This window comes from Eleutherodactylus coqui, chromosome 7 (genome assembly GCF_035609145.1).
Source record: "Eleutherodactylus coqui strain aEleCoq1 chromosome 7, aEleCoq1.hap1, whole genome shotgun sequence".
Taxonomy (NCBI): Eukaryota; Metazoa; Chordata; class Amphibia; order Anura; family Eleutherodactylidae; genus Eleutherodactylus; species Eleutherodactylus coqui.
Genome location: NC_089843.1, coordinates 206,632,798 through 206,652,146, shown reverse-complemented (window position 1 = coordinate 206,652,146; position 19,349 = coordinate 206,632,798).

Genomic DNA, 19,349 nt, shown 5'->3' with positions numbered 1-19,349 from the left:
CACATAAGTGTTTTCATGTGGCTAATGTAGCCACAATAAAATATCGCGACCGTCTGGATTCCAATGCATTCATTCAGATTACCGGTTTAGTGAATAAAAACATTGCGGCGGAAAAGATATAACATCTGTCACCGAATACGAGGCCAGAAAGGATAGGTCTGGCCCTGTTTTTCGGCTAATATACACTGGCGACTCCCATAAGCGTCTATGAAAGCCACCGAGAAAGGGAGGGGGAGAGAATTTAGCAGCATCCAATGCTGCAAAAACATGACAGCTGACTATTGAGCCATTAGAAGTAATTTGGAGGATTTATGCCAAGCTAAGGGTTATCCAGGCTGCGGCATATATCCATCACAGCTGCTCGTGTGCATGGACGAGAAAACAGGAATTTTGGTTGCGACTTGATCGGAGCTATTCTTCATTTTCGGCTGTGATGAAACAATAACAGCCATCACATTGAATGATTGCGATTGGTTCATTGAGCGCTGTAGTGATTGGCTGAGCCAAGGCGCTCAAGAACCAATCAGAGCCAGCGCTTCCTAGAGGCGGGATTTTTGAACCCCCTGACCAAGAAGCGGTGGCTAAAGACTACAAATAAGTGCCATAGAACTGCCGGAGGGAAGTGCAGCAGAGCAGATAGCGCCTGTTAGATTATGGTTTTTGTTTTGTTTTGTTTTTTTCAATGCAGCTAGGTCTTATTTTCAGGGTAGGGCTTATATTTCAAGCCTACCCTTTCCCTGAAAAACCTGGCAAAAAGTGCTACAAAGTCACATAAAATCACGCTATTGCCATGAGAAAATGCAGCAATACCGCACAGAACACATCATCTTGTGGTGATATCGCTGTTGCCCGTGTGAAAGAGGCCTAAGGCTGGGTTCTCACAGGGCGAATTCTCGGCGGAAATCTCGCGGTTTGGCCGCAGCAAAAAAACGTGAGATTTCCGCCAGGAGAACCGCTGCTGCAAAATCTGCGTCGGCTTTAAAGCGGCCCGGCCGCTCGCTCTTCCGCTTCGGCCGGGAGAGCGCGGCCGCAGCGGGAAAAAAAATGGACATGCTGCGGTCGGCAAATCCGCGCCGCAGTGGCGGCTTCTGCTGGCTTAGCCGCAGCGGATTTGCCGTCCAGTGTGGACGAGATTTCTGAGAAATCTCATCCACATGGCTGGCTAATCCTGGGATTAGCGGCCGCATGCAGATTTGCCGCGGCGAAATTCCGCACGGAATTTCCGTGGCAAATCCGCCCCGTGTGAACCCAGCCTAAATGTTTGTGTTTTTTTGAGAAGTGAGAGATTAGTTTACGAATGAACCATTAGGTGGCACTGTAGAGACGTCAAGAGCGTGGGCTGCGCACTTCACCATGCTCAAATCGGCACTTGTCAGTAAATGTGGAAGTATTTGTGCAGATTTCATTCTACTCCACCTTCCCTGCGCCCGTCAGGGTTTTAGGTCAGTAAATGAGTACACTTATTATGTATCATACACATTTAATTAATAAATGTCATCATCGGTTGTAGCCGGACGACTCCAGAAAAATGTTAGTAAAACAATCAATATCCTATATGAGTTTCCTTAGGATCTGCTATGGCTCTTTTACATTACAGTGCTTCATATAAATCGAGGATTTCTGGTCTTAAAGGGGTTGGATGCATTCAAATATAAAAATTAATATCGGCTCGGCAAGTGTTAAAATAAAAAAAAAACAAGTATACTCGCCAGGCTTTGCCCCCTGCTTCCCTGCGGCACCGCTAACCAGCTGCACTGCGCCATCACTATCCTCTGTGGCTGGAAGTCAGGTGACCACTGTGGCCAATCGGAGGCCAAAGCGTCACGCTCCAGCCTCTAATTGGCTGCTGCAGTCACATGACTTCCAGTGATGAAGGACTGGGGCAGGGCAGCCAGTGTTGGTTAGTGGTGCCCCAGGATTGGGGGGCCAAAGATAGTTGAGTATGCTTTGTTTTTTTTATTTTTACCCTTACCCAACTGGTAAAAAAGTTTGATTTGAAACCGCACAACCCCTTTAAGCAATATTTTCAATATGCATTTAGTATTCTGGGTAGCTAAACTGCAATTAGAATTCTATTGCATGTTCTGACCAGCCTGCTTAAAGGGCTGTTCCAATCTTGGCTTTTCATGGCTGAGGTGGGAAATCCCAGGAGTCTGGCCTAACCACCTGTCAGAACGTGCCGTATGCTCCAACCGAGCATTGTTTCGGTGGCTCTCATTGAAGCTCACTCGGTCTCTTATTCACTTCAATGAGAGCTACTGAAATGGCACTCGACTGAAGCGCTCGGCTCTTCTTGTAGACTCTGGCCAGGTGACTAATAACCATAGGAGTATTTTCCCATCTGGGAAGACCCCTTTAAGTTGAGAAGTTCAATGTAACTATTTTCATCTTATATTTAAATGGTTCTGTTGAATATTTGGGATAACTGTGGACACCACACATTGATCTATCCACAGAACATGGGGTCTGTGGCACAAATCTCTAGGACACCATAGGCAGAGAGAGATCCCCCCCCCCCTCGTTCCCCCCACCGGCCCCCAAATCTTTTTAGGCAAGCAGATATGTATTTGAAAATGGCAATGCTCGCTCGAGTAATTTCCCTTAATGAGTACGCTCGCTGATCTCTAATTGTCACCAAAGTAGACGGAAGAACCACTGAGCAGCAGAAAGTGCACACAATGCATTAAAAATGTTGTTCCCTTAGCATTGTAAATCATGTTTGAAGTGTTGCCACAAGGGGTCTACCTTACAGCTTCTATGCAATCCACTCTCTGTTGTTGGGTAGAAAGCTTCCTTAGTTTCCGCAGCAATAGGAGTAGAGGCTAGCTTCACAAGCAGCTACCTGCACTTACAGGCTGCAAGCACTGTGATAACGATCTCCACAATCTCTGCCTCTCTTGCTATTATATCATGTAGGTGTGTGTCTGTGTGTGTACACACAATACACACATATAATAGTGGGTTTACTAACCATTTTGCCAGAATGTCCCTAAATGCCTTGGAAATCAGATAGGATGCGCATTCAGATATTGCCTCACTGTTGACTGCGCCAGAGAAAGTGCAATGTATCATGGGAAGTAAGGGCAAGGAAGTCAGGACATGAACTACTGGCAGAATGCAAGACTTCTAAACACCGCCTCCCTGAAAGTGGAATGCAGACAGCAGAGCAACAGAAAAATGGGGAAGATCACATAAAAAGCAAATGGGCGGGAGGAGAACATGATGTATTTTAAAAAGCTTGTTAATTAAGTCAGGTAAACTTTGAGAACTTTGTTTTTTTCAGTACATATAATTAGAGATGAGCGAGTATACTCACTAAGGCACATTACTCGAGCGAGAAGTGCCTTAGCCCAGTATCTCCCCGCTCGTCTCTAAAGATTCGGGGGCCGGCCCGAGTGACAGGTGAGTTGCGACAGGGAGCCGGGGGTAGCGGGCGGGAGAGAGGGAGAGATCTCACCTCCGTTCCTCCCCGCTCTCCCCCGCCAGTCCCCGAATCTTTAGAGACGAGGGGGAGATACTCGGCTAAGGCACTACTCGCTCGAGTAATATGCCTTAGTGTGTATACTCGCTCATCTCTACATATAATGTATTGAAAAAAACACAAAGTAGTGACATTGAAAACTCCAAGCGAGCTCTGATACAGCGTTATCGATCGTGCATACAGAAGTTGTGCTCTTGTGTGGGTTTTGTTATATAGTTTATACAGTATATTCATATTTTGTATCGTGTGGTTGACACTGGATAGTTTGTATAGTTTACTTACTCAATGCTTATTTTGTTTATTTCACTACTTTTAACATGAATTCCTGTGTTTAATGATTCTGGAAATTCTGCCATTTTCAGCTTCAATAGCCTGATGCACATTTCATCATATTGATTGCTACAAACATTTTTAGGAGCGTTCCCAATGCTCAGCGGCATTTAGGAGAGAAAAGAAGCATTGTTGCTACATCATGCCACCTTTGCCTCAAGCAATCTTTAACTTTCATTTCTTTGAAGCACTTATGGGATCGAAATCCACTTTTAGTCTAAAAACAATCCCTCCCCCAGAAGAAGTTGTTGTTTTGCTGCAAAACTCGGCATGCAGTTCCATCTCAGACAGATATGAATGAGATGATGAGAGTAAATGATAAGAGTTGTGATTAGATGGACGGTCTTGTCACCTGAGGCCCTAAAAGTGGTTCCTCCTTGGCCTATAAGAGGCTCTCGGAGGCTCCCTGTGTGTAGTGACCTCTTCTTCCACCTGTGTAGAGCTTGTTGACCACTAGATGCCTCTACGACTCAGAGATGAGATTTCACCCCGTTACCAGATTCTGAGAGGGGCGCATTATTGGGGTGTGAGAACCTGGATGGTCGTATTGATGAATTGCCTGTCACCTGGGCTGTTCTGACCAGACTGTTAGGAGGTGTTGGGACCAGTGGATGATGCGGGCAAACAAGGCGACCGGGCTCAGGACACCCGTGAGGGACCACTGTTTTGTTGTTCGCCATCCAGAGACAGATGGTTCCAGGAGACACCATCTCTACAGTCCCATGTCTGTCGGAACCATTTCTAGGCACTCAGCTAAAGGACATTTGATCTCACGGCGTCCATTATATGTACTGCCTTTAACACAAAACCACTTTCACCTCAATTTGCAGTCTGGTCATGAACAACAAAACTGGACTGCTACAGAGTGAAACCGGGTTGTCTTCAGCAAAAAAAAAAAAAGGTTTAGTTTGGAGACTGCCTCTAATGCCCATATCAGATCTTGTATTCAAGCTAGAGGCGGTACAACTGGGTATTAGAGCCTTCATGCCCACCCGTATCACATCTTGTATCCAAGCTAGAAGCGGTGCAACAGGGTACTAGAGCCTCCATGCCCACATATATCACATCTTGTATCCAAGCTAGAGATGGTACAACAGGGTACTAGAGCCTCAGTGCCCCCTGTGTCACATCTTATATCCAAGCTAGAGGCGGTACAAGAGGATACTAGATCAACCATGCCCACCTGTATCACATCTTGTATCCAACTAGAGGCAGTACAACAGGGTACTAGAGCTTCAGTGCCCACTGTATCACATCTTGTATCCAAGCTAGAGGCGGTACAAGAGGATACTAGAGCCACCATGCCCTCCCATATCACATCTTATATCCAAGCTAGAGATGATACTACAGGGTCCTAGAAGCTCCCTTCAAGGGGTCAGTTCTCCCCAATAAGTTCTCCTTTTGCTCTCATATTGTAATCACTTTCTAATATCAACCTTACAATCACACATAAAATTTCACTTGATTCCGACAACTCCTTCTCGGGGGATGGAATTTTTTTGGCAATGAGTGTAAAAGAGGCACTGAAAGCACTTTCATCATAAAAGGCGGTAAATAAGATTAAATAAAGGTTATCTTCATTGCGGGATGGCATTGTCCTTGTACTCAGGATTGTTGGCTTGAAGTTCTCGCTTACCAGTCAGTGTATTTCCCAAGGTTTCCATCTTCAAAAAGACAGCGTTCTCCTGACCTTCCAGAAGAACAGATAGAGACACCAGAGAGGACAGCAGATATCTCGTCCATGAGCCCATGCCTTTCACTCTACTTTTTCCGATTATGAACAGTAAACAACATTCTTTGCTTTTAATGCGACTGAATAGAAATATCCCAACGTCCGTAAGTCTACTTTCCTTCAAAAGACATAACTTCTGGCTAAAGACCGAATAAAATAGAATGCTGTGTATATGCTTAAAGGGGTTGTCCCGCGAAACAAAGTGGGGGTATACACTTCTGTATGGCCATATTAATGCACTTTGTAATATACATCGTGCATTAATTATGAGCCATACAGAAGTTATTCACTTACCTGTTGCTAGCGTCCCCGTCTCCATGGTGCCGTCTAATTTCAGCGTCTAATCGCCCGATTAGACGCGCTTGCGCAGTCCGGTCTTCTCCTTTGCTGAATGGGGCCGCTCGTGCCGGAGAGCGGCTCCTCGTAGCTCCGCCCCGTCACGTGTGCCGATTCCAGCCAATCAGGAGGCTGGAATCGGCAACGGACCGCACAGAAGCCCTGCGGTCCACCAAGGGTGAAGATCCCGGCGGCCATCTTCACAAGGTAAGTATGAAGACGCCGGACCGCGGGGATTCGGGTAAGTACTATCTGTTTTTTTTTTTTTATCCCTGCATCGGGTTTGTCTCGCGCCGAACGGGGGGGGCTATTGAAAAAAAAAAAAAACTGTTTCGGCGCGGGACAACCCCTTTAATACCCCCTCACAGCTTCTTCAACGGTGGTAGGAAAATACGAACAACATGTAAAATATTGCAAAAGACATCAATATGTAACAGAAGGGCCGGAGGCACCAAGTGCTTTATACCCATTGTACTAGTTCTCCAATTCTAGAAATGTATCATGTATGACAACTGGGGAGGTTGCCAGCTCAGGGCATTGCCATCCTGGGGTAAAGTGGTGAAAACACATGAATGCCCAGCCAGACCAAGCATTCATGTATATGGGAAAGCTGCAAGATACCGTATCAGCAACAGTTATTGGTGGTGTATGAGTCCCTTTACGGTTCTCTCACACAAGCGTATTGTGCAGAGAATAGAACCCATTGTTTGCAATAAGATTAATTATCACCTTTGCATGCTCTATTTTGGTCTAAGACTCCATAAGTCTATGGGGGTGCACAAATGTGCGCCTGGTGCCTGCAAAATTGAGCAATGAACTGCCCAATTTTGCAGGAATATCGAAAACACCTGGGATTAACTAGACTGCACAGCGTTGTAAATCACAGCATGAGTGCGTCCTGCGCCAATATGAATAGTCCCTGCTAGCGCAGAAAGTACAGTAAACGGCACATATATGCACACGACCTTCACAGCGCAAAAAGTCACACTAACAGGAGTGTTTTTGGGCTTATGCCCATGTGAGACCGCCTTTAGCCCTGCTTAGATCTATAGATTTGGGTCTGACTAGTGCAACCACAAAACAATGTGTCTTCTCCCTACAACTACTGCAACTCGTTGCTGATCGGCCTCCCCTGCACCAGACTCTACCCTCTCCAATCCATCCTGAATGCGGCAGCTAGGCTCATCTTCCTGTCCAGCCGCTACTCGGACGCCTCTGCCCTGTGACGGTCACTGCACTGGCTGCCCGTCAAATACAGAATTCAATTTAAACTCGCTACCTTCATCCACAAAGCCCTCCACAGTGCAGCGCCCCCCTATATCGCCTCCCTCATCTCAATCCATCAACCAGCCCGGGCTCTCCGCTCTGCTAACGAAACCAGATTGAGCGCCCCTTTAATTCGAACTTCTCATTCCCGCCTCCAAGACTTCTCCAGAGCTGCACCGAAACTCTGGAACGCACTACCAAAGGCTACCCGAGCAATCCAGGACTCGCAGAACTTCAGGCGTGTTCTAAAAACGCACCTCTTCAGGGAGGCATACAGCATACCCTAAACAAACCCCTCTGTACTCCGCCTGATAACATGCTCCCTGACCTACTGACTGCAATCCCTGCTAGCCATCATAAACCGCCCCTGCAGTCACACCGATTCTGCCGTCACACGGCCATTGTCTATGTGTATAGCATCCCTCACTCTCCACCTCGCCATACCGCGCACATCTCCAGCCCCTTTAACTTCTGTATCACCCCATTACTTGAAGTATGTAAGCTCGTTGGAGCAGGACCCGCACCCCTATTGTTTCAATCAATTGATTACTTACTATGTAACCGTGGTTCTGTAATGTTTGTACTTTTGTCTTTCTGTTTTCCCCCTGTCTATGTAAGCGCTGCGGAATATGTTGGCGCTATACAAATAAAGATTATTATTATTATTATTACTACAGAGTTCTCTATGTATGGGGAGGTCAACCCATATGACCTCTACCGCTAAAGTAAATAGAAGGCTTGGAGCAACTGGGGGGGGGGGGGCAGCATAGTAGCGGGAGGTGAGTATTACATGCGCCCCCACTGCCCCTAATGAGTCTGTACTTTGCCTAACCTTAAAGGGGTTTTCAATTATTTTTCAGTAACACATACAAGTAATCTCGAGTATAAAAGCTAATACAGTATTATGAACGATAATTGCTTTGATATGCAAAGTGGAATTTATTTAAAAGGCAATGAACAGGTAGGATGCATTCGGCCATAGACCTGCGAATACCCTGCACACCCAGACGGCCATAGACCGGCGAATACCCTGCACACCCAGACGGCCATAGACCTGCGAATACCCTGCACACCCAGACGGCCATAGACCTGCGAATACCCTGCACACCCAGACGGCCATAGACCGGCGAATACCCTGCACACCCAGACGGCCATAGACCTGCGAATACCCTGCACACCCAGACGGCCATAGACCTGCGAATACCCTGCACACCCAGACGGCCATAGACCTGCGAATACCCTGCACACCCAGACGGCCATAGACCTGCGAATACCCTGCACACCCAGACGGCCATAGACCTGCGAATACCCTGCACACCCAGACGGCCATAGACCTGCGAATACCCTGCACACCCAGACGGCCATAGACCTGCGAATACCCTGCACACCCAGACGGCCATAGACCTGCGAATACCCTGCACACCCAGACGGCCATAGACCTGCGAATACCCTGCACACCCAGACGGCCATAGACCTGCGAATACCCTGCACACCCAGACGGCCATAGACCTGCGAATACCCTGCGCACCCAGAGGGCCATAGACCTGCGAATACCCTGCGCACCCAGAGGGCCATAGACCTGCGAATACCCTGCGCACCCAGACGGCCATAGACCTGCGACTACCCTGCACACCCAGACGGCAAAAGACCTGCGAATACCCTGCACACCCAGACGGCCATAGACCTGCGAATACCCTGCACACCCAGACGGCCATAGACCTGCGAATACCCTGCACACCCAGACGGCCATAGACCTGCGAATACCCTGCACACCCAGACGGCCATAGACCTGCGAATACCCTGCACACCCAGACGGCCATAGACCGGCGAATACCCTGCACACCCAGACGGCCATAGACCTGCGAATACCCTGCACACCCAGACGGCCATAGACCTGCGAATACCCTGCACACCCAGACGGCCATAGACCGGCGAATACCCTGCACACCCAGACGGCCATAGACCTGCGAATACCCTGCACACCCAGACGGCCATAGACCTGCGAATACCCTGCACACCCAGACGGCCATAGACCTGCGAATACCCTGCACACCCAGACGGCCATAGACCTGCGAATACCCTGCACACCCAGACGGCCATAGACCTGCGAATACCCTGCACACCCAGACGGCCATAGACCTGCGAATACCCTGCACACCCAGACGGCCATAGACCTGCGAATACCCTGCACACCCAGACGGCCATAGACCTGCGAATACCCTGCACACCCAGACGGCCATAGACCTGCGAATACCCTGCACACCCAGACGGCCATAGACCTGCGAATACCCTGCACACCCAGACGGCCATAGACCTGCGAATACCCTGCGCACCCAGAGGGCCATAGACCTGCGAATACCCTGCGCACCCAGAGGGCCATAGACCTGCGAATACCCTGCGCACCCAGACGGCCATAGACCTGCGACTACCCTGCACACCCAGACGGCAAAAGACCTGCGAATACCCTGCACACCCAGACGGCCATAGACCTGCGAATACCCTGCACACCCAGACGGCCATAGACCTGCGAATACCCTGCACACCCAGACGGCCATAGACCTGCGAATACCCTGCACACCCAGACGGCCATAGACCTGCGAATACCCTGCACACCCAGACGGCCATAGACCTGCGAATACCCTGCACACCCAGACGGCCACAGACCTGCGAATACCCTGCACACCCAGACGGCCACAGACCTGCGAATACCCTGCACACCCAGACGGCCACAGACCTGCGAATACCCTGCACACCCAGACGGCCATAGACCTGCGACTACCCTGCACACCCAGACGGCCATAGACCTGCGAATACCCTGCACACCCAGACGGCCATAGACCTGCGAATACCCTGCACACCCAGAGGGCCATAGACCTGCGAATACCCTGCACACCCAGATGGCCATAGACCTGCGAATACCCTGCACACCCAGAGGGCCATAGACCTGCAAATACCCTGCACACCCAGACGGCCATAGACCTGCGAATACCCTGCACACCCAGACGGCCATAGACCTGCAAATACCCTGCACACCCAGACGGCCATAGACCTGCGAATACCCTGCACACCCAGACGGCCACAGACCTGCGAATACCCTGCACACCCAGACGGCCATAGACCTGCGAATACCCTGCACACCCAGACGGCCACAGACCTGCGAATACCCTGCACACCCAGACGGCCACAGACCTGCGAATACCCTGCACACCCAGACGGCCATAGACCTGCGACTACCCTGCACACCCAGACGGCCATAGACCTGCGAATACCCTGCACACCCAGACGGCCATAGACCTGCGAATACCCTGCACACCCAGACGGCCACAGACCTGCGAATACCCTGCACACCCAGACGGCCATAGACCTGCGAATACCCTGCACACCCAGACGGCCATAGACCTGCGAATACCCTGCACACCCAGACGGCCATAGACCTGCGAATACCCTGCACACCCAGACGGCCATAGACCTGCGAATACCCTGCACACCCAGACGGTGGCTAAAAATTCTCCCCGCTTCCGAAGTTATAAAAGTTGATGATAAACTTTCTGTTAAAGGGGTTGTCTGGATTTTTTCTATTGATGAACTATCCAAAGTCCTTAACAATCCCCTTAACTTGTGGACGGGCAAGTCCTGACTTCATAAACATTGGTTTCATTGTGCCCGAGAAGCAGACAATTATATAAAGATTAAGAACAGAGATTGTAAAACTGTCATTCTAGTTTGGCAGAAGCATAAACCAGCGATATGATCAGGAAACGGACAACTGAAGGTCCTGGGAAAAACAACTCTGGAAAGTAATTACACCCTAATGAAATGCTCTAATTAGACACATAGGGCAATTAAGATCGAGCATACATCTGTTTACCTTCTTAAAGGTTCTGTGATAAGGTCACTGGTTTTCTTCAACATTTAATCCTACATCAAGAGTTTAGAAGGAAAAAAGGACGTAAGGTCATAAAAATGTGGTTCTTTATGGGTTAATTCCCTAGACAAATAAAGGCAAGGTATCACCTAAGTGCTGCTGAGCTATATACATACTGTGTAGATGGGTCCAAGTCAGGGACCTGGACAGCGGATCAGCAGCAGTAGGACAAACACAGTACCAGGGGGCTGGAGAGGAGGACGGTGAGAGGGAAGCGGTGCAGACTTGCAGCAAATTTCATCCCTTAACCCTTTCCAATCCAATTTGTATCCTGGTTTTCCTAGGGGGCTTACTCTTTTTCTGCCGTTATACAATGGCGCTATCTGCTGGCTAAAGCCAGTACTGCATGAGGTGACACGTTGGATAGGCTCCGACAGCAGAGAGGCTGGCAATACACAATAAGAGAACCCCAACGGACGTCCTCCAACATCGGAGCCGTACAGCCCTAAATCATAATGTCTTCAGACGTCAGACAGTGGATTGGAAAGGGTTAAATTTGAATTCAGCTGAACGGGTGAAATCTCTGGAGATCTGCACCAAAATCGGCAACGTGTGAACGCACCATTAAGGGCTTTTTCACACGAGGGAATTTGCGCAGCTAACTTACATGTGCAAAAAGAAATGTAACTATTAGAACCAATCGTTTTTATGGAAACATTCAGGCAAAGGTATTTCAGGCGCACAAGAAAAAGTGCACCTAAAAAGATAAGACATCAGCGACAGTCCCTTGGGCCCACGATCGATGGTATCCAATGGATACCGGCGATCATAAAAAAGTCAAAAACAGTTAAAAAAAAAAAGTTAAAGCTTCAGCTGCCCTCATGGATCGGATCCATGGGGGCAGCTGAAAATACTCACCCCTGCCCTCGATGATGTCCCACGGTGATTGGGACCTGATGCGGGCTTCTGCACGTGTGCAGACGTGGCGCGCATGCGCAGAAACCCGGAGGACCTGGCAGATTTAAAATCCGCTTGCACCCAGCTGTCAAAGCTAGCTGAGTGCAGGAAGATGTGACCAGGGGCCGCTGTATGTGGTTCCCGGTCACATGATCACTGTTATCCAGGAAAGTGATCATGGAAAGCTAAAAAAAAGTAACTTTTTTAAACTTTTTATTTTTAAACTTTCATTTTCCCTTATGGATCGTATCCATGAGGGGAGATGAAATTACATAACTAAGGTCCCCAGATTTGTCCCCTGATGAGATTTTTATCCGCGGTCCTTACCCCGGCTTCGGGGCATGCGCCCGTCAGCTAAATGGCGGATGCATACGCAGAAGTCAAGGAATCCCCAGGAAATTCAAAATCTCCCTGTTCCGGGCTACCAAACGTAGCCGAGAGCCTGGAGATGTCACGGGGGCTGCGGTGAGCGGTCCTTGGTCACATGATCACCGTTATCCAATGGATAATGGCGATCACGTAAAAGTTAAAAAAAAGTTGAAGTTTCATCTCCCCTCACTGATGCGATTGGTGAGAGTAGATGAAACTTTTTACCAGAGGCCTCCGTATTTGAACCCCGACGCGATCCTCCTCAGTGGACTTTCCCAGCTTCTGCGCATGCCACCGCCGGCAAAATGCCAGACACATTCACAGGAGCCGAGAAGGGTGAGAAATGTAAAAATCTCCTTGTTCCAGGTTACCAATGGTCACGAGAGCCTGGAGCAGTGACGGGTGGCCTCGTGGAGTGGTCCCCGGTCACATGATAAAATGTAGCAATCTGCCTTAGGTCGGTCTCACACGACCGGATAGGAATTACGGATTCTGCATGCGTCTGATCCGCGGTAATACGCAGATCAATCAAATGCCCTAGATTACACAATTCCGCTCACATTGGCGGGTCGGTATTATGTAATCCACTCCCAGAATACAAAACGCAGCAGGTTCTATTTTACCGCGGATATCGGCAACATAGAGCCCATTGTGCTACATGGTCGCGGATATACCTGTAGCCCATATTTAACTACATTGGGTACCTGCATCATCACTAAGTGACGGCGCGGGAAATACAAAAAAAAACAAAACTGTGTACTGCGCATGACCGCCTGTGTGAGTATGCAGCTATGTGCAGTACATTACACGACCGTATGCGGGGCCACAGCTGGTGTCCGCTGCGGGCCTCCGCAAGCGGATTCCATATCTGGCCATGTGAGCCCAGCGTTATTCAGACCGCTACCTATAATACGTCATTTACAAGAAGCCCCGGGAACGCTCGCCTTCCTGCAGTTCCAGGAGCAGCTTGTTGAGCGCCTGTGTGAAAACGTTGCACCTCAGCAAGCTTACGAAGCCCCACAGAGCGCCACTTTTTACACCCCATCCCCGCCGCTGAGGTCAAGAAATACCCGATTTTATTCCCCTATGTACGTATCCCAACCAGCCCCCATAATTAACCCGTCTTCAGACATACCACACAGTTTACATTATTACTTTTATCTAAGATTTGTGGAATGCCAAAAAGGGCGCGGAGGGGGGCATTATTATTAGGGAGTCAATTATTTTCCGCACAAGTAGGCAATGGGGCCTGGAATTTATTCAGTTGTGCCCTGAAATCCAACGGGTGTTCCCTCCATTATAGGCCTAGCCATGTGTCCTGTAAGTAGATTAGGGCCCCAATGGGGATGTCTCTGAACACAGGACAAACAGGGGGATCCATTTTGGGGTAAACGTCTTCATTCATATGCGTGTTGTGCAAAAAAAACCTGTTCTTAAATTGACACAATTGGCAAAAGAAATGAGAATTTTAATTTTTTTCCTTCTGCTTTGCTTAGATTAATTCCAATACTGTGGAGTCAAAATACGCAGCATAACCCTAGATAAATTCATTAAAGGGTCTAGTTTTCAAATGGGGTCATTTGTAGGGGTTCTCTATTGTTTCGGCCGCTCAAGGGCTCTACAAGTGTGTAATGCGGCATAAATCACCTTCATGCAAAATGTCTGTTCTGTAAGCCACCGGCTGCTCCTTTAGGTTTGGGCCCCGTTGTGCATCCAGACATAAGGTTAGAACCACAATGGGTATGTCTCTGAACACGGGACAAATGGGGGGATCCATTTTGGAGTGAAAGTCTTTATTTATATGAGTACTGTACAAAAAAACTGTAATTTTTTTTCCTACCGCTTTGCTTAGTTTCATTCAAAAACTGTGAAATACGCAGTACATCCCTAGATGAATTCGTTAAGAGGTCTAGTTTTCAAAATGGAGCCATTTGTGGGGTTCTCTGTTATTTTGGCCGCTCAATGGCTAAAACAATGGGGCCTAAAATGCCTTCAAGCAAAATGTCTGTTCTGAAAGCTACAATCTGCTCCCTTTGTTTTGGGCCCCGTTGTGCATACGGACATAAGATTAGGGCCACATTGGGTATGTTTCTGAATACGGGACAAACAGGGGTATCCATTTGGGGGTGTAAATCCTCATTTTCATGTAAACTATAGAAAAAAAGTGCCTTTAAAATGACATATCTGCAAAAATATTAAATTTTATTTTTTCTTCTCTAAATTGCAATAATACCTGAAAAAAACTGTGGGGTCAAAATACTCCTGACCCCCCTCAGTGAATACATTAAGGGGTGTAGTTTTTAAAATAGGGTCATTTGTGGGGGTATCTATCATTCTTAAGGCTTATTTACACAAGCGCATATCGTCTGGCCAATATACGCTTCCATCTGAGCAGTCCCCCCTTCCCTCACCGGCTCTCTGCCTCTCTCCTCCACTCTGAGGCTCTGTCCCGCCCACTCTCGCTTGCTTTGAACAAGGGGAGGGGGCTGGAGCTTAGCTCCGCCCTGTCCCGCTCACTCCTATTGCAAACCACTTGGAGGGGAGGAGAAAAGCAGAGAGCCAGTGAGGGGGAGGGAAGGGGGGACTACTCAGATGGATGCGTGTATCAGATGGCTGTGAAAACACTGGACGATATACGCTCGTGTAAATAAGCCCTGACACCTGTGAGCCTTTGCAATCTTGGCTTGGTGCAGGAAAACAAAGTCTTCCTCAAAATGTTGATCATCCATGTTAAATTTGTACGTCTCCTAAATGGTTAAAAAAAAGTTTTTCAAATGTGCATATAGAATAAAGTAAACAGATGGAAATGTATATCTTATCAAAAATTTGCCCAGTATATTTTCACATATTTGACATATTGCAATCGGAAATGTAAAAAAAATTACAATTTTTTCAACATTTTCCCAATATTGGCACTTTTAATAAATATGCATAAATTCTACCAGTCTATATTTACAACCTAAATGAAGTACAATATGTGGCGAAAAAACAATGTCAGAATCACTGGGATATGCAAAACCTTTACGGAGTTATTCTATGTCAAAGTAACACATCAGATTTCCGAAATGTGCCTCCGTCACTAAGGCGCAAAAGAGCTTTGTCACTAAGGGGTTAAACTGAATGACTATTTTTAATTTGCTTTATGGTCTGATAGTCGTCCCTTTACTGATATGAAAAATTAAAGAAAAACATGCCAGATTTAAAGTGGTATTCCCAGAATTACCATTTATCATCTCTCCACAGGATAGGTGATAAGTGTCAGACAGCTGGAAGTCCCAATGTGGGATTTTTATATTACATTAATTGGTGGTGGGGAGGGGAGCAGCTATCAGAGATCGGTGAAAGGAGGGTGGGGGGGTGGAGGCATTAAACTGAATCTTTGCCCCGGGTGCAGGGAAACCTTCATCTCTGTACATGCATTGATAGTAATAGAACAGTGTTTATGAATCAGGATTCTTTTGTCTAATTTTATACTTATTTTAGAGTGAAACCATTCATTTAAAGAAATTTGCAGTAATAATGATGAAATGCTCACAGGAAACAGTGCGGAGGGTGTAAAAGGTAGCACTCGCTTTTGGAGGGGGTTCCTATCCAGGAGACTTCCCCCAGAGACAACCTCAGGTCGAAATAGATAAATGCTTATCCAAGAGATTAAGTTGAAAATGGTTTAATCTTCCAAAATTCCAAAGGTGGTTAAAAAACGTCTGACAGTTAAAAAATGTATAACCATATACTCAAATAGACGCGTTTCAGGGCTGCTCTGGGCCCCTTTCTCAAGTAAGTACATGTGTGGAAAAAGTGTCCTTTTATAATGAGACAGCTGATGATTGACAACATTTGTTTATGCTTTAATTTACCCAATGTATATTCACAGAGCACTGTCCTTTCTAACGATAGATAGATAGATAGATAGAGAGATAGATAGATATGAGATAGATAGAAAGATAGATATGAGATAGATAGAAAGATAGATATGAGATAGATATGACATAAATAGATAGATATGAGATAGATAGAAAGATAGATATGAGATAGATAGAAGGATAGATAGATATGAGATAGATAGATATGAGATAGATAGATAGATAGATAGATAGATAGATAGATAGATAGATAGATAGATAGATAGACTAGCATTTTTCTAGTCACTCTGGCTGGTGACCCCCTAACACTAATTCAGAGACCATAAAATCTTCACATATCAGTGGACTATTTTTGTATTTATTTCTCTACTCATCCTGTTGTGGTAACCTTTTAAGTGCAAATTAAGCTCCCTGTCCACGGCCGAGGCGGAATATCGCTAGCGATATTCTGCCGCAGGGGAGAAGCGCTGACAGGTCTCTGAGGTAAGCCTATCTGAGGTGAGCCTATCTACCACAGCATGCCATGATTTAAGTCCCATGAGTGAAGAATTGCTGATTCTCCGATCGTGGATGCCGGTGCTGCACTTTCCATAGCAACCCTATGGAAAACTTCACTGAGCGTAATCCGCTGGCAATTTATCGCCAGCGGATGATCGCCCGTTGACAGGCAGCCTTAATCACATCAATATTGGTGCCCTGTCATGTGTGTATAAATAACGTATTTTCCCGGGAATAAGACACTGTGTTATACCGTAGTAATTTTTGCCCCAAAAGAGGCAAAGTGTCTTATTTTTGAGGGGGGCTTATACCCACTTGGTCCGCGGTGTCCTGGTGTCTTGCGCTGCTGGTCTCCGGCGGCGATGTGGCAGCCTGCAGTGTCCTCCGCGCTGAGATATCCTCTTTTTTTCTGGTGTCGGGGCTTTGAATACCCTATCTCCAGCAAAGCGAGTGCTGTGATTGGATCGAGCGCCAACCAATCACAGCCAGTGCTTGATGAGCCAATCACACCCATTCAGTGATGTCATTCACTAAATGTCTGTGAATGATCGAGCACTGGGGTTCATCGTGAGGGACTCAGACGCCACGGTCTAGGTGAGTATTGATGTTTTTTTTAATCTACTTCAGCTAGGGCTTTTTTTTGGGGGGGGGGGGCTTATATTTCAAGCCTCCCCTGAAAACCGGGGTAGGTCTTACTTTCAGGGGAAAGCGGTATATGCCTCTTCAGATTTATTTGATTATGCCTTAGGAAGACCCTTGAGAGGTTTGAAAGCTCGCATTAACATTATGTATTTTTGTTAGCCATTAAAAGTTATCATATCTACAAGATTACTTGGTTTCTCTTGCTAGATAGATAGATAGATAGATAGATAGATAGATAGATAGATAGATATGAGATAGGTATGAAAGATAGATAGATTTAAGTGAGAAAGATAGACATGAAAGAGATGGACAGATGCATAGATGGATAGATATGAGATAGATAGAGATATGAGATAGATAGATAGAGATATGAGATAGATAGATAGATAGATAGAGATATGAGAAAAATAGATAGATAGATAGAGATTTGAGATAGATAGATAGAGATATGAGATAGATAGATAGAGATTTGAGATAGATAGAGATTTGAGATAGATAGATAGAGATATGAGATAGATAGATAGATAGATAGATAGAGAATTAGATATATGAGATAGATAGATAGATAGAGATTTGAGATAGATAGATAGATATGAGATAGAGAGATAGATAGATAGATATGAGATAGAGAGATAGATAGATAGATATGAGATAGAGAGATAGATATATAGATATTAGATAGAGATATGAGATAGATAGTTAAATAGATATATGAGATAGAGAGAGAAATATTAGATAGATAGAGATATGAGATAGATAGATAGATATGACATAGAGATAGATAGATAGAGATATGAGATACAGATATTAGATAGATAGGAGATAGATAGATAGAATAGATACATAGATAGATATGAGATAGATAGAATAGATATTAGATAGATAGAATAGATACATAGATAGATATGAGATAGATAGAATAGATATTAGATAGATAGAATAGATATTAGATAGATATGAGATAGAATAGATATGAGGTAGATAGAAAGAATAGATACATAGATAGATATGAAATAGATAGAGAGATAGAGATATGAGATAGGGAGATAGAGATATTAGATAGATAGAGATATGAGAGAGATAGATAGATAGAGATATGAGATAGATAGAATAGATACATAGATAGATATGAGATAGACAGATAGATAAATATGGGATAGATAGATAGAGATATGAGATAGAGAGATAGATAGATAGATAGATAGATAGATATGAGATAGAGATATTAGATAGATAGAGATATGAGATAGATAGATATGAGAGATAGATAGATAAATATGAGATAGAGAGATAGATAGAGATATGAGATAGAGATATTAGATAGATAGCTAGATAGATAGAGATATGAGATAGATATGAGATAGGTATGAAAGATAGATAGATTTAAGTGAGAAAGATAGACATGAAAGAGATGGGCAGATGCATAGATGGATATATATGAGATAGATAGAGATAGATAGATAGAGATATGAGATAGATATATGAGATAGATAGATATGAGATAGAGAGCTAGATAGAGATATGAGATAGAGAGATAGAGATATGAGATAGATAGATAGAGATATGAGATAGATAGATAGAGATATGAGATAGATAGATAGAGAGAGATATGAGATAGAGAGATAGATATGAGATAGAGAGATAGACAGAGATATGAGATAGATAGATATGAGATAGATAGATATGAGATAGATAGATATGAGATAGATAGATAGATATGAGATAGATAGATATGAGATAGATAGATATGAGATAGATAGATATGAGATAGATAGATATGAGATAGATAGATATGAGATAGATAGATATGAGATAGATAGATATGAGATAGGTAGATATGAGATAGGTAGATATTAGATAGGTAGATATTAGATAGGTAGATAGATATGAGATAGATAGAATAGATACATAGATAGATAGATATGCGATAGATAGATAGAATAGATACATAGATAGATAGATATGCGATAGATAGATAGAATAGATACATAGATAGATAGATATGAGATA